Source organism: Egretta garzetta, unplaced genomic scaffold (assembly GCF_000687185.1).
Source record: "Egretta garzetta isolate BGI_Z169 unplaced genomic scaffold, ASM68718v1 scaffold48, whole genome shotgun sequence".
Lineage (NCBI taxonomy): Eukaryota > Metazoa > Chordata > Aves > Pelecaniformes > Ardeidae > Egretta > Egretta garzetta.
This window is the reverse complement of record NW_009260595.1, coordinates 658,122-671,678: the sequence shown is the minus strand read 5'-3', so window position 1 is coordinate 671,678 and position 13,557 is coordinate 658,122.

The window sequence follows — 13,557 nt, the reverse complement described above, 5'->3', positions numbered from 1 at the left end:
CCCATTAATTTAAATTAGAGCACGAGTGATCCTAAAATATGCCAGAACTGCACAGTCCAGCTTTCATTGGGTGAGGCTTGAAGGGTCTTTTTTAAACCACAGTCCTGTACATACTCACCCAAGTTCCTTGTGTGCAAAAATATTGGTTTACAAAATGAGGCCTCAAACTCTGTCTCATTCCTTCCTTAACCAAGCTCCCACTGCACTACTGTAAATATTATCTGGGGAGGTAGAGATTTGTTCTTTCACCCCTGTAGCACCATCACTTCTTTTTTTCCCTAAGTCTTCTACTCTGCAAGCCCCCATGCTTTGCCCCGTGCCTTTACAGAAACAGCAGAAGCAATAAACTTTCATTTCCCTCTACAAACATTATGAAACTGCTTAATTATTAAAATGTCTGTGTTGTTTCACTGGAGGGAAAAAGTCAAGCCTTGCATGTTCTAATTGTTTGTTTTCTTCTCAGTTTCCTTGGCATAGGGTTCGTTCTTTTTTATTTTAAAGCTTAAACAAACATTTCTCCAGACTCAGCATTCAAAAAGTTCCTGACTTAAACTGGTCGAGGCTCACCAACTTGATTCTTTCAACGGAGACGTGATGAGGGGAGGTGATCTCATTTTTTGGTAACATGTCTGTAAGACACGTCCTGTGAATCTCTGGAACTGGAAGAACGCAGATTGCCATTTAAATCCCAAGAGTTACAGTCAAAAACCTTCTTGAGTTTGTAGCTGAGCTACAGGGTGTTGCAGAACGCGTTTTCTAATCAGGACTTAGCTAATGCTGTAACAAACTGTGGTTCACGAGATCTTTGTGGTTGCCAGGCCCTAGCACGGGGTGCTCTGCGCGGGGAGGCTGTGCAGGCAGGGCTGCCTCCCCACACCTCGCAGCAGCGAGGCGGTACCTCAGCTCCTCGCTGGAGAAGCAGCCTCCTGCCCAAAAGCATGGGCTCTTACCTCCTGTCCCAAGCCCCTCCTGCCCATGCCAGGAGATGCCTGCAGGAGATGCCCGCAGGAGCTCTCAGCTCCCTCTCCCGATGAAAGCTGCCAGCGCTAAGGTTGAGCCTCCCTCTCCGCATTTTCAAGGCTCTGCAGGCTGTGCCCTAGAGCAGATGGGCAGCACAAACATGGCAACCCCAGCATACCTGGAGCCACCACGCAGTGAATCTGAGCGTGTTTCATGGCTCCGGTCCAAGTGTCAGCCAGCCTGGGAGGGGTTCCAGAGATGCACAAGTTCAGGTCAAATGGCCAAAGTCCTTTTTCAGCCTGGAGAAAGTTGGCTTTGTGAAATGTGTCCAGCGAAGCCTGGACATATGGTGGCTTTAGTCGTAGAGAACTTCATGTGCATAATCTGCCTTCTGTGGGTGACAGCTGGGAGGTCACTGTAATTATCCTGAATTTGGATGCTGAGCGGCAGTGAGCATTTGTCTGTTTGGAGGAAGTGAGAAAATTTGTTTGCAAACGTCTTGTAGCTTAATGTCTTCAAAGTGTGCCTGCCCTTTCTTGCTTATAAGGACCATGCACTGGGAGACCAGGCAGTGGATTAATGAAGTGGACACTCGTCTCCTCACCTACCTGATGTTTTGTTAAAGCTGAGTCAGTAACCCCGATTAGTCGGTGGGATGTCCAGGCAAGATTAATCTGGGATTGGAGACAGGCTGGCCAAGAAATGCTAGGCATGTTTCTCCTCTTCTGTCAGGGCTGTGAGTTGGGTTTCGTGCTTGTGGGATGTGGTGTGACCAAGCCACTAGTCCAGGAGGGACATTCTCAGCAGTAAGCAGGATGAGACAGGTTACTCTCTAAGCCATGAGGAAAAAGAGAAGGGAGGTCACCTCCAAACTATTTGCCATCCTCTGTCAAACAGAAGTATTTTCCATAAAATCTGGAGAGGTACAGAACTGTAAAGAACTGATTTATAATAAAATGGAGTTCCTACTTGGTGATGGAGGACAGGAAGATTTCTGGGTGAGGGCAAAGCTTCAGAAAAGAGAGGAGAGAAACACAGCTCTCTGCCCTGATGTCTTCCCACAACAGTCCCCGGAGAAAAGTATCATTTATGAAGCATTGAGCCTGCAAATTAAATGAGCTATGTTGTGTGATATGTGCGTTCAAGAATGAGGTCACTTCTTACATGATAGGTGTAATGCCTCAGGCTGCTCTTAGAGAAATAAGTGACGCTCCTGGAACAAAATGGTTCAGTGTTTCTGCTTTTCAGGTTTTGCTACTGTGCAGATACTAAAGAATGGAAGAGGTATGGGGTACACTGTTTACTGTGCACTGCAGAGAGGCTCCTCCCAGTCACACAGCCAAGTTTCAAGATAAATTGAAATGAAAAGCAATTCATTTGAATACAGAGAAATTAAAGATTGCAAAAGATAAGACTTTCCAGACAAAGCTGCTGAAGCAAATTATTTCCTCATCATCCTTGGAAACAGAAGGTCACTTGGGAAAAGGTGAGTGGGAAATTAGTCAAGAGTGTCTGTCCCACAGCCCTGCACAGGGAACCGAATCAGATTCAGCTTTGGTGGGTGAAAAATGGCAAGGGACAGAGTTCTGCCAGCTGCCCATTCTCCCTCCCTGCCCACAAGGGATGTTCTGGTACCAAGCTGAAGCCTTTCTCCTAAGAGTAATTATCAGGTAGAAACCCCTATGGACTGCTCCAAATTCCTTAACCACAACTAACCAGGTCCCTCGCTGTGTAAGTGCATAGGACGCTGTCACTGGGCGTGACAAAATGAAACCACCCCTGGAGAACCGAGGGGGCTAAGCCCATGCTGGTTTTGGCCAGACCATGCTCCACCCTGACCTCTCCCCACATGCTCTAGTCAGCAGACAAACTTCTTTTAACCACTAACTGGGAAATGCAGGGATACTTTTTCCTGTTGCCTGGACCATAAAGCACCAGGAACTCTGGCAAGGAAACTGCCTCTTGTAACTGCTGCCTGTTTTCGGAGGGCTGCTGCCCGGGGATGGCTGGCAGCTGATGGAAATGGGCATCTATGGTACAGAGCCCAGCAGCCAGTGTTGTGGGGAAGAAGGGATCACTTGTGCAGGGGACAGGTAAAATGTCTACTCGGCCCACCTACTGTTTGGAGCCTACATCGGCTGAAAGGTGTCCAGGGCTCTGAACACATCTGGCTGTTGGATAAAGCCCTTAGCTACTTTAAACTAGTATGAATTCAAGGCCAGCATGAGGAAGAACTGAGGTCAGTCTGTTTTTCAAAAGGAAAAAAGTCTCTTTATCTGGACAAGTCTAAGCAGATCACCCTTCTGCTTAGAGGAGAGTAAAACCCAGTTTGAGCACATGTAGTCCCAGTGACCTCCTGGCAAAGATTTTGAGTTGAAACTGGTCTATGTGTTGTTTATCCAGAACTGATTATGTGAACTTAAATGCACTTATTTTTTCTCTGCTGCTTTTTCAAAATACCTCTTTTAATTACCTTGGTTTGAGATAGCATTTGATAGCATTTAACAGCTGAACAATCCTGATGGTCACCTTTGATTACAACAGACTAGACAGGGTGGGAAACTTGAAGTTTTTCCTTATTTGCTTTAGAGCTTTTGTTCTTTTTATGCTTGCTCCAAAGCTCACTCGAGTCCAAACCAAAGTTTCCATTTCTTTTAGGCTTTAGTTCAATACCTTTGCCAATAGCCATTTAGTCACAGCCTGACTGCTAGCGTATGTAATGAAAACAAGTCTTGCAACTAGATGCTAAACAGCATTTGTGGACAGCAGGGGCTCAGCACAGACTTTCAAGCTGGAGAAAGAGGCTCTCTAGGTCACTCCTGAGGTACTTTGGCAGGGTAAAGACGGTAGCCTGACTGCCTAGCTGGTGCTGTTGGTCTGGCACAATTTGCCCAGACAGATTGATTCCAAAATGACATGAAAGCAGCAAACTTTCCCCTAACACACATGTTCTGATATTCCTTGCCTGGACCTACAATAACTTGGGAATGCAGGTTGTTAGAGCTGAGGCAAGTAGCCTCTGAAAAACAGAAAAGTTTTTTTTTTGTCCACTGCAGCCACATTTTGTTACAGCCATTTCAATGGATGAACTCCTACAAAAAGTTGGTTGCTCTATGTATTTTTTTCCTCTGTTTTCATGTGTATTAACTTACTCCCTGCAATCCCAGTGGAACAGAAATCAAGCATCTCCTCATTAAAATTCAGAGCTATTAATTTTGGCATCCTCTGTGCAATAAACAGCTTTATTTCAGATTGCATTGTCTACATTTTGCACCATAGACAGCTTTACAGAATAAAGCAAAAAATGCAGTGGTCAATAGTAGAGCCAAAGAAAAGATGAAGGGACCGGGTTGAACCTTTCAGGCACTAGGTTTTTTTGGGGGTAAGGAGGTAGGCCAGGACTGCATTGTCCTCGTGTCGTTATTAACAGAACAGTGGGTTTAGGTTCAGAGTTTTTATTAGATTCTTTCCCCTACACTAACAATAGTAAACATACAATTAAGGTCTTGATTTTTGTGTAAAATGACTAACTAGCCACTGACCACATCCTTAGAAATGGTCCTTAGTGTTTACCAAATATGCAGGCTAGAAAGGAAACAAGACTCAGGTGGCCTGGATCATGACAGGAATCACTTCATTGATTTGGTGGAGATTTAAGGGAGACAGAGAACTTGCTGGTAAATCAAATATCTGTTTTCAAGGAAAGAGAAAACACAGACAATTGTATGTTTAGTTTTATCCTGTTTTGCTGGCCTTTGTGCCAATGAAGCTTTTCTCACTGCTCCTGACTTATTACATTACTGTGGATAGGCTTGGAGCACAAACAGGTTTGTTGATTTTTCTTTCTTCTTTTTCTCTTTTCCCTGGGCTACGGTTTTTGTCTGTATGTGTGTTCCTATGTAAACTGTTCGTTCTAGTTGCTGCTTTGCATGAAGCAAAAATAAGTAACTGAAAGGTTTGCAACTGTAGTTAGTAACAGTCTTCCTGCCCTGTTAACTCTTCAGTTGATGAAATATTGACATCTGTGTGCAGCAAATCAGAATATCAAAGTGATCTGTAAACTAACATCAGCTCTTGCTGGTTACAGTGCTGTTCTGTAAGTTCTCCTAAGCTTAAATCATTCTCCTGTTAACTTTGTATGAAGAAACCATGTGACAGGAATAGACATATTTATCAAAAATGTATTCTGTTTTCAAGCTGAGGACACCCTGACTCATCCTCACCTGGTTCTTGGATGTCATCACTCATCTGTGAAGTTGCTCTCTGAAAACCACTTGGGTATCTGCTGCACTTGATATGGCTGCTCTCAACTTTGTTTTTAGCACTAAATTACTTATGGCAAGCTAACCAATAAGTAGTTATCATCATATATGATAACTTCCTTTGTCTTGATGGATAACATGAACTGCTCCTCCAAATGCCGCTTCCAGCTTTTTGATTGACTCTCCAGTTCGTTGGCTCCCATGTGATTCTCCAGATGTAATGTGAGATCAGTCCCTGTTATCAACTCCAGATTAGCAGGGAGATTACTTCTGATGAATGCAAACCATTCTTGGCATTTAACAATTTCTGCGTCAGAATGTGGATTATCAGTTTCACAGTCTTCTGAAGTGTTATCCCTGTGTCTTCCCTTGTGATTTGTGATACACAAATGCAAACTGCTGTGATAATAGGCTTTTGCAGGCGCGGTCTAACAATTACAAGGTTCCTGCCCTGCATATTCTTTGTCACAGTATTTCACAGTTGTTCATCTGCACGTAGTATGTAATCCTTACCATAGTCCACAGAACTTCCCAGCCCTTTGTTTTTATTTTTTCCTTGGAGAATTTCTTTAGTTGGGGAAAAACAAAAGTTTCTATTTTGGATTCGATTAGTATCTTGTGAGGAGACTTGAAGAGGCTGTAACACCCTCTTGAGGAGAGCGTGATACAAACAACAGACTCCCTGAAACAAAATCTTCTTCTGTAAACCAACATACATTCTCCTTTGTAGGTGTTTCACTTTTCAGTATTCAGACCCAGAATGTGATTGCAGCTTTAGGCAGCTTTTAGAGGACATAGAAATCTGTTCTGGAGTGACTGTAGGTGGCAATGGGATCTTTGGATGCTGCATCAGCTGTGTAGGTCTTCAATGCTTATTTTGAAAGGTACCCACAGCATCTTTCTTTAGAGCTTACCTTTGCAGATGGTATGCTTATGCGTCAAGCCAGCTATAGGAGATTGTATATAGTGTAAACTTCATCAGATGTTACCAGCAACATATAATTGGAGTGGCAGTAGATGTATAAATGAACCTGATATTGTGGTATCCAGATTTCATTTTAGCAACTATCCTGAAAAAGCTATTGACCTGGAAAGCTAGTACTTAAATAAAGAGATGCTAGTAAACCTGTCTGTTCCTGATCAACCTTATTGCTTAAACAGGAATGAGTCCCTCTGGATGGTACCGCTTTCTTCAGACTTCTAGCTGAGAGGGGATCTCTTCAAGACTTAATTCATTTGCAAGGGTACAGCACACACAAGTTGATCCAGCCACTTTTAAAGCTGCAAGATGCCTTGTCTCAGAGATCTGTGCAGTCTGAAGAACAGCTCAATAACGTCTCTTAAAGATCCTTAAGTGACTGCTGCGGTAGAAACACAGACTGTTCAGTGGCTGAACATGTTCTTTTTCCCAAAAAGAGAGTGTGGGATCAGACCCCTCCCCTCCTACACACAGACACATGCCAGTGTCATAGCAGACATATTTCACCTGGTTCGGCAGAGCAATTGGTTTATAGAAAATGGCTTTGGTTTACTGTGGTGCGCTCTGCTTTACACGCTCCTTATAAGACTTGATCAGCTCCCACGCAGAAGCTGTTATTTCTATCCAGTTAAACACACTTCCCAAGAAAAAAATGCTGTGGGTTACAGCTATATGTGATCCCATCTTCTCATGATGGCCTTTTCTTAAGTATTTTAACTATGGCTTTCTAACTGAGAAAAAATTAGATGCCACTTTGAGCACGGAAAAAATATGTAGCTGGGTAGAACTTATTTTTAAATTGGAAACTCCAAAGGCTGGGACTGGGTGTCTCCAGCTCTCCAACAAAGCAGTGAGCAAACTGGCACTCAGTAGGGAAACATAAAGAAAATGCTGGATTTCCAGTGGTGATAAGAAGTTATTTCTGCATTAACAGAAAGTATCTTTCACTACTACTATCAGCATGAGTCCTCTTCCCCCAGACAGTACAGATGTGGATCTGAGCTGTGGTTATAACACTGAATACAGCAAGTCTTAAACCAATTGGGTTTCCATTAATTCAATATGTTCCAAATAGATCTCACTTTAACATTCAACTTGCATTTCCTCTTCATTTAATCCAGTTATTTCTATTGACAACCCTGACCCAGAACTGGGGCGTCTTTTCAGCTGACTTGAGTCAGGGTGGAATCTGTGGTCTGCGCTTGCGCCAGGAGCTGTTTTCATAGGCTTCAAATGCACAAAACAGGGAATTTTCACTGAAAAATATTGTGGCATCCCTGATTTGACTTCCTTCACCCAGCCTCTCCTGGCATGATCTGATCCTTGGAGTTTAAATTTCTAGGGGCAGGAGACCTACCCTTGCACATCCTTTCACAGTATGCACCATTAAAGGACCCCAGACTTGCGCATATGCTTTACTGAGGCTATGAGGACATCAATCACGCACTTTAGTTTCAAAACAACTCTGTTGGTGCCAACAAATTCTAAGTTTAATAACCATGCTTTGTTTCTGAAATGTAGCCTTAGTAGGTAACAGTGCCCGCCTTCTCGGAGTTTTTGCCATGATCTGTCAAGATTATTGAGAAATGAGTCTGAATGCATGAAAAGTTCAGCAAATCAGAAAGACACCCATCTGATTTTTAAATACTGTCTTTGTATTTTGCAGGTTGATAACCTGCAAAGCTGGCACCTATTAGGTCTGGAGTACAAAGTCATGCTCTGTTGAGAACAAGTGGAAGAAATTGTACTTCATCTCCAGTATTCAGCCATGCCACCATTCTGCTTTTCTTAAGCAAAGCACGTATTTCCAGTTCTTTGAACACTGCATCTGTATCAACACTCTCAGTTAGTGCTTGTATCAGAACACTGTATGTGCCACAGCCAACGTTTCTGACTCATAGATGCACTCATTCCTAGGGCCTTTATGTTGTCTTGTTCCAGGTGTGTCTTGTTCCATGTATCATTCTAGCTATGCTTAAAATGGAATATTTAATAATAATTCTCTTCATGGTATTTCCACCAAAGAGAAATCTTCTGAATGCAGTTGTGCTCTGCCTCCCAGTCTTTCCAGCAAGAGCTAGGACCAAGTCTACCTCTAGACCAAGATTACAAACATTTCAAAGTTTTGTTCCACAACACGAAACAGAATCCAAAGACCTGGTCCACAGAGATTCTGCTCCCTGACCCCCTCCTGCCAGAATAGCCTATGGTCTGTTTGTACCTTCCACAGCTACTAACGAGAAAGGAAAATATATCCTTATCTGCAGTGAGTCTTGGAAGGTCATAGTTAGTGTTTGCAAAGTACTCCCACCATGAAGCAGTGCTCAGTGACCACCTAGGCCGAAGGACTCGGTGAAACAGCCCCAGTTTGTGCTTGCTGTCAAACAGCATTACCTTTGCAGTAAGGATATTGGGAATTGTATATATTATCAAGGTTAGACAGTATGATTAAATCTGTTAAATATTATAGCATTGCCTCTAAGAGTTGGCATCCTCTGCTTCCCAAGACACGCTGCTTCCATTTCTGAAGGGAAATGTCGCTAATTAGCTGTATTATGAAGACATGTGACATCTTAATTCACTATAGCTACCTTCCTTTTGCTACAGCTACCTAATTGCAGGACCAGAGCTCTTGAAAATAAAGTCTATTAGTTATAGGCAATGCACAATGGTCCTGGTTACAAGTTTGGCTCGTATACACTAGCGAGAAATCCCAGGCTGGACAATGAACTTGTGTTTGAGTGTTGTTCTGATTTTGCCAAATGGTATCACAGCGATGTCTGTAATATGACTAGACCCTAATGCAATTTAAAATGCAATATGGTATAGGGTCTGTCTGCACAATGTGGACAGGCCCGAAGCAGTTTTAAATAGCAGTAGACTACTTGCAGGACCACAGAGGTCAGCACGAATTGATTTACCCAGAATCTGTAAGTAGTTTTGCTTCTCAGCTCTCTGCTGTCGGTATCCAGATTTTCCACCAGCATCCATGTTAATCTGGACATGTGTCTGTTAACCTCAGCAGAGATTGCAAAGTACATTCAGATCAAGGATTTTTTTGTTATTGTACTTAAGGAGTCCTGCTTGAGAGAAGGATTTTCTCTTTTACTGCACAGGATGCTTACTCTTTATCATCAAGTTCTGGTATGTCCAGGAAGACCTGAGAGAGCTTGTACAGTTAGTCCCAGGATCTGAAAATTCAGTAGCAAAGCCATAAAAACACCATCACCTGCATGTTTTCCTTTTTCCACATCTGTCACCACAACGAGCCCGCCTGAGTTTTAGGCAGAGGCATACTTCAAAATGTAATGACAAGGGTGTTTGAGTGGAAACAGAAGTCAGTCCCACAAAGTCATATAGCCAGCGAAGTGCCTCGCAGCCTCTTTGCTGCCTTCTAAAACACTAGCTTTTGATCCCTGACCAATTCTGAGCTGCAGTACATTGGGCAGAAAATATCTTCCCAGTTCCTCTAAAGACTCTTTGTTTTACTTTGATCGCTTTGATCTGTATACCTGCCAATCCCAACAACGCAGTTAGCCATCTTTTCACTCCTTCTTGAATACTGGGGTTTGAAGGTTTGATTTGAGACCAGAAATAGAATTCTCTGCTCTTTTCCCACAGCTGTGTTTCTGAATGCTCATCCTTTACTATACTTGTCTACACACCACCCCTCTTGAGAGGGCAGCAGGAGGTATGTGGTGGTATTTAGGTATTTATCTTTAAGAACATATGCATGCCCCAGGAGTAAGACAAATAGTTGAGGATAGATCATCTTTTTCTACAGAAAAGGCTTAACAAGGAGACAGGGAGCTTTTTATCCTACTACTTTCTACGCATGGCTTTGATTACCAGCATTAAGACTGGCAGAGCTTTTGGCATTCCAGCCAAACCTTAATGCAAAGGGAAATGTGGATTCTAACCTGTACCACCTGAGCCCGTAACAAAATCCTAGAGCACAGACAAAAACTGTAGTTGTATCCCACATTAGTTGGACAATGTGGATGTTCCATCTGGGATGGGACTATAAAAGGAGCAGTGGGAATGGGACATGCAAGGAAATATTATCAATGTCGGCTGATATCTTCTGCTTTCAGCAACTGAAATTGCTGAGATCTCAAGAGCTGCACCTTTGCGCTTTTGCTCAGCACTGTGTACACTTTAATCCCACTGTCACTTTGCTATCAGCTGCAACAGGGAGACGTGCAGCTTTCTCAGTGACAGGCTGGAAAGCCATTTTGCCACAAGCTTTTCTTCCCCTTCAGTGCAAGAAAGATGACCATTTAAGTATGAAGAAGCTTGACCTTTTGACACCTGTCAAGAACCTTAATGGTCACTTAATACATCAGTTTTCAGTGCAGCGTCTGCCGCCTTCTGCTGAGTTGGAATTGCTTCCAGCACAGGTCATGGCAAGTCACCTTAATACAGGTACTTTCTAGGTATGTGTTTTGCTTAAGGGCCTTGCACTGCTTGCCACTCATTACTGAAGCACTGCGCTCAGCAACACTGAAAGTGGTCCAGGTAGCTGCACCAAAAAACATGTCTGAGGGCTGACATGTCACGCCCTTCCTTCATGACAAGATGTTCTCCAGATCTGCCAACACATCTCACTTCAGGATCTTTCTGCGCTAGTTCCTCTGTTATTCATCAGACTGCTTCTCTGTCCTCATATCTTTAATTTGACAAACTCTCTTGTAGAAACCCCTAATGTCTACGCTCTCTACTCCCTTGGGTTTTTTATGCTTGCTTCCATAGACAATTAGCAGATGATCCCTGTCCTCCAGACTTGGTAATCTCTCTCTTCCTACTATCAATGTTACTGTATGGTCATAGACTCGCACAGTACCTTTCCCTAGTCCCAGAATCGTGCAGTGTCTCTTCCACCTGACACCTGCAAGAACTGAACTACATGAAGAAGTGTTTGGGACACACAACACTGCATAAACTTGGCCAGAATTGCAAGGCTCTTCATGCTACCTCTTCATGCTGTGTCTGGAGCCTGGATTACCCCAAGACTTGCATAAAAGGGCAAATAAGTGGACTTCATAGAGGAAGAAGAGGTTGGGTGAAGAAATGGATATATCTCAGACTGGTGGACATTCACTGACTGACCGCGTTTACTCTGGAGATCACATAAGCAAAATAGGCTGCAAGAGCACACAAATCATAAAGAGAAGTCAATGACTTTCAGTTCTGCATTTAAACATCAACCTTTTTGCTAATGTAGCCACAAGACTTTATATATAAACATTGTAAGTTAGAGAGGCAGGTGATGGTGGGCACCTATATGTCTTCTGGTAAAACATCAGACAGAACTGTAATATATTTTTGGATTAGTAACTTAGAGCATGTCCTATAGCACCACCTAGCAGGCTAATTTAAAAGCGGTCTGTATCCCTTCACGCCTGACTGTAACGATGTGCATATGAACCAGAAGTAGGGTGCACTTCAGTCTTCTTTCCCCTTCCTTGGTGTAACAGCTGCTTCTTGAAATCAGCATCATGCCAACATGGTGATTAGTAAAGCTGGGGTCTCTACTTTGCACAATCATATTTATTATAAAGGTCTTGAAAGAAACCTTAGTGCAAATGCAGTGCTGTGCCAGCCTCTTCAGTTTCTAGACATCTCCAGCCGGTACAGAAGACAGAAGCACCTTTCAGAATGTCAGGCCGTGCAGACCCACCCAATGCTCCCTCCATATTCACCAGCAGGGTAAGTCCCAGTGACTCTCAGGCTTTCAAAATCCATCATCACACTGCATGTTTCGGTTAGTGAGGAGTCTGGTCTCCAGTTGCCCATCGTCACCTGCATGCACCTTTTCTTTGTACATCCGTACGAAGTACGAATGCCAATGCCACATTACAATTGATAAGTTTTGGCAGGTGATGAAGCTACACGCCGAGGCTGCAGACCCGTGGCTGTAACAGCTCTCTGCTGATATACGGGAGGAGGTGAAGCTCTCCTCTCCCCTCTCCTTTTTTTCTGGCTGCTTCCCACCTTGTTACAGCCCTGGCACTTTTCAGACTTTTCCATTATCCCTTTCAGCTTGCTAATCTGGTAGAAAATGATCCTTTTTTTTTCCCTGTTACTATGTTTTCTTCTGGTAGTGAGTTAAAAGCAGTGCACACGAGGGTCTGCTTGATGCCAGGTCTGGCAAAAAGACAGAGAGGTGGGATCTTTCCTGATTTCACCCTTTGGCCAGCAGCAAACCGTTCATCTGCCTTGCCATATTGCATAAAACCATAACCTAAAGCTAGAACTGTGCCCTCTCATGAAGTGGTTTGTTTTCTTAGCAATTAGCAACTTGTTTATTGGAAGTTAAAACCAAGGCTGTCATTAACAGCCTCTGTTCACAACAGGGAGGGATACTGGGTATGCCTAGCCAGGCCTGTTTAGCACTAGCGTTTCTAAAATGCAGGAGATCACCCAGTAGGAAGAAGATAGGGTAAATGTCTTCATTAGGATGCTTTCATTTAAGTCCTGGAGGAAGACCTGAATTTGAATGAAAACTCCTAAGTATTCAATTTATAATCTTAATCCTTTTACGTAAAAGCAAATCTCAGGCCAGAAGGTCTAGGAACTGAACCTTTACTTGTAAGAGATGCCTGAATCAGGGGCTGCTACAATGAAAGAAAGAAAGATCTCTTGAAATTAATCTAAGTAGGTAATACCCATGGCTTGCTTTTATTTCCATTCTGCTGTCTCTCAAGCCACCGCAAAGTGTTGTTTCCATTTGGACTGTGAAAACTGGTTACCTCATGACTGCCTGGTGTGAAGGCACATTTTAAAACGACCATCGGGCACCAATGCATGCCTTTCCTAGAGAGGAGGCAAAACCAATCTTCTACTATCTGCTACCCAAACAAAACCTTAAGCTGGCCAAAAGCTATTCCCTGTCCTCGTTTTGCAAGGCCAGACTTAACAGAGCTGTGCCCTGAGGGGCCAGCGCTCGCCGAAGGGTGCTGCTCCATCACCCACGGGCAGACCTTTCCAGGGCTTCCTCGGAGCACCCAGCTTGCGGAACAAATCCACGTACGATTGTTGAGAAACTACGCCGGCCATCTCCTGCTTTGAGCAAACCGCCACGTTAAAGCAAATTAAAAAAAAAATAAAAAATATCCCTGCACGTGTTATTTTCCTATTATGGACGACGGAGAAAACAAATCCTGTGTGACGGATGCTGGTTATGCCACTTATTGCCTTGTTCCCAGGGAGCGTTCCAGCGCTGCAGCGGGCGGGCTGCGTCCACAGCACACACGCCAGGTATTTTGCAGGAACAAGGCGGGGAGTTAGGGACGGGACACACGGCCGCGGGACGCACGGGCGATTCCGGGAGAGAGGCGGGCCCGTCCGCAGGCC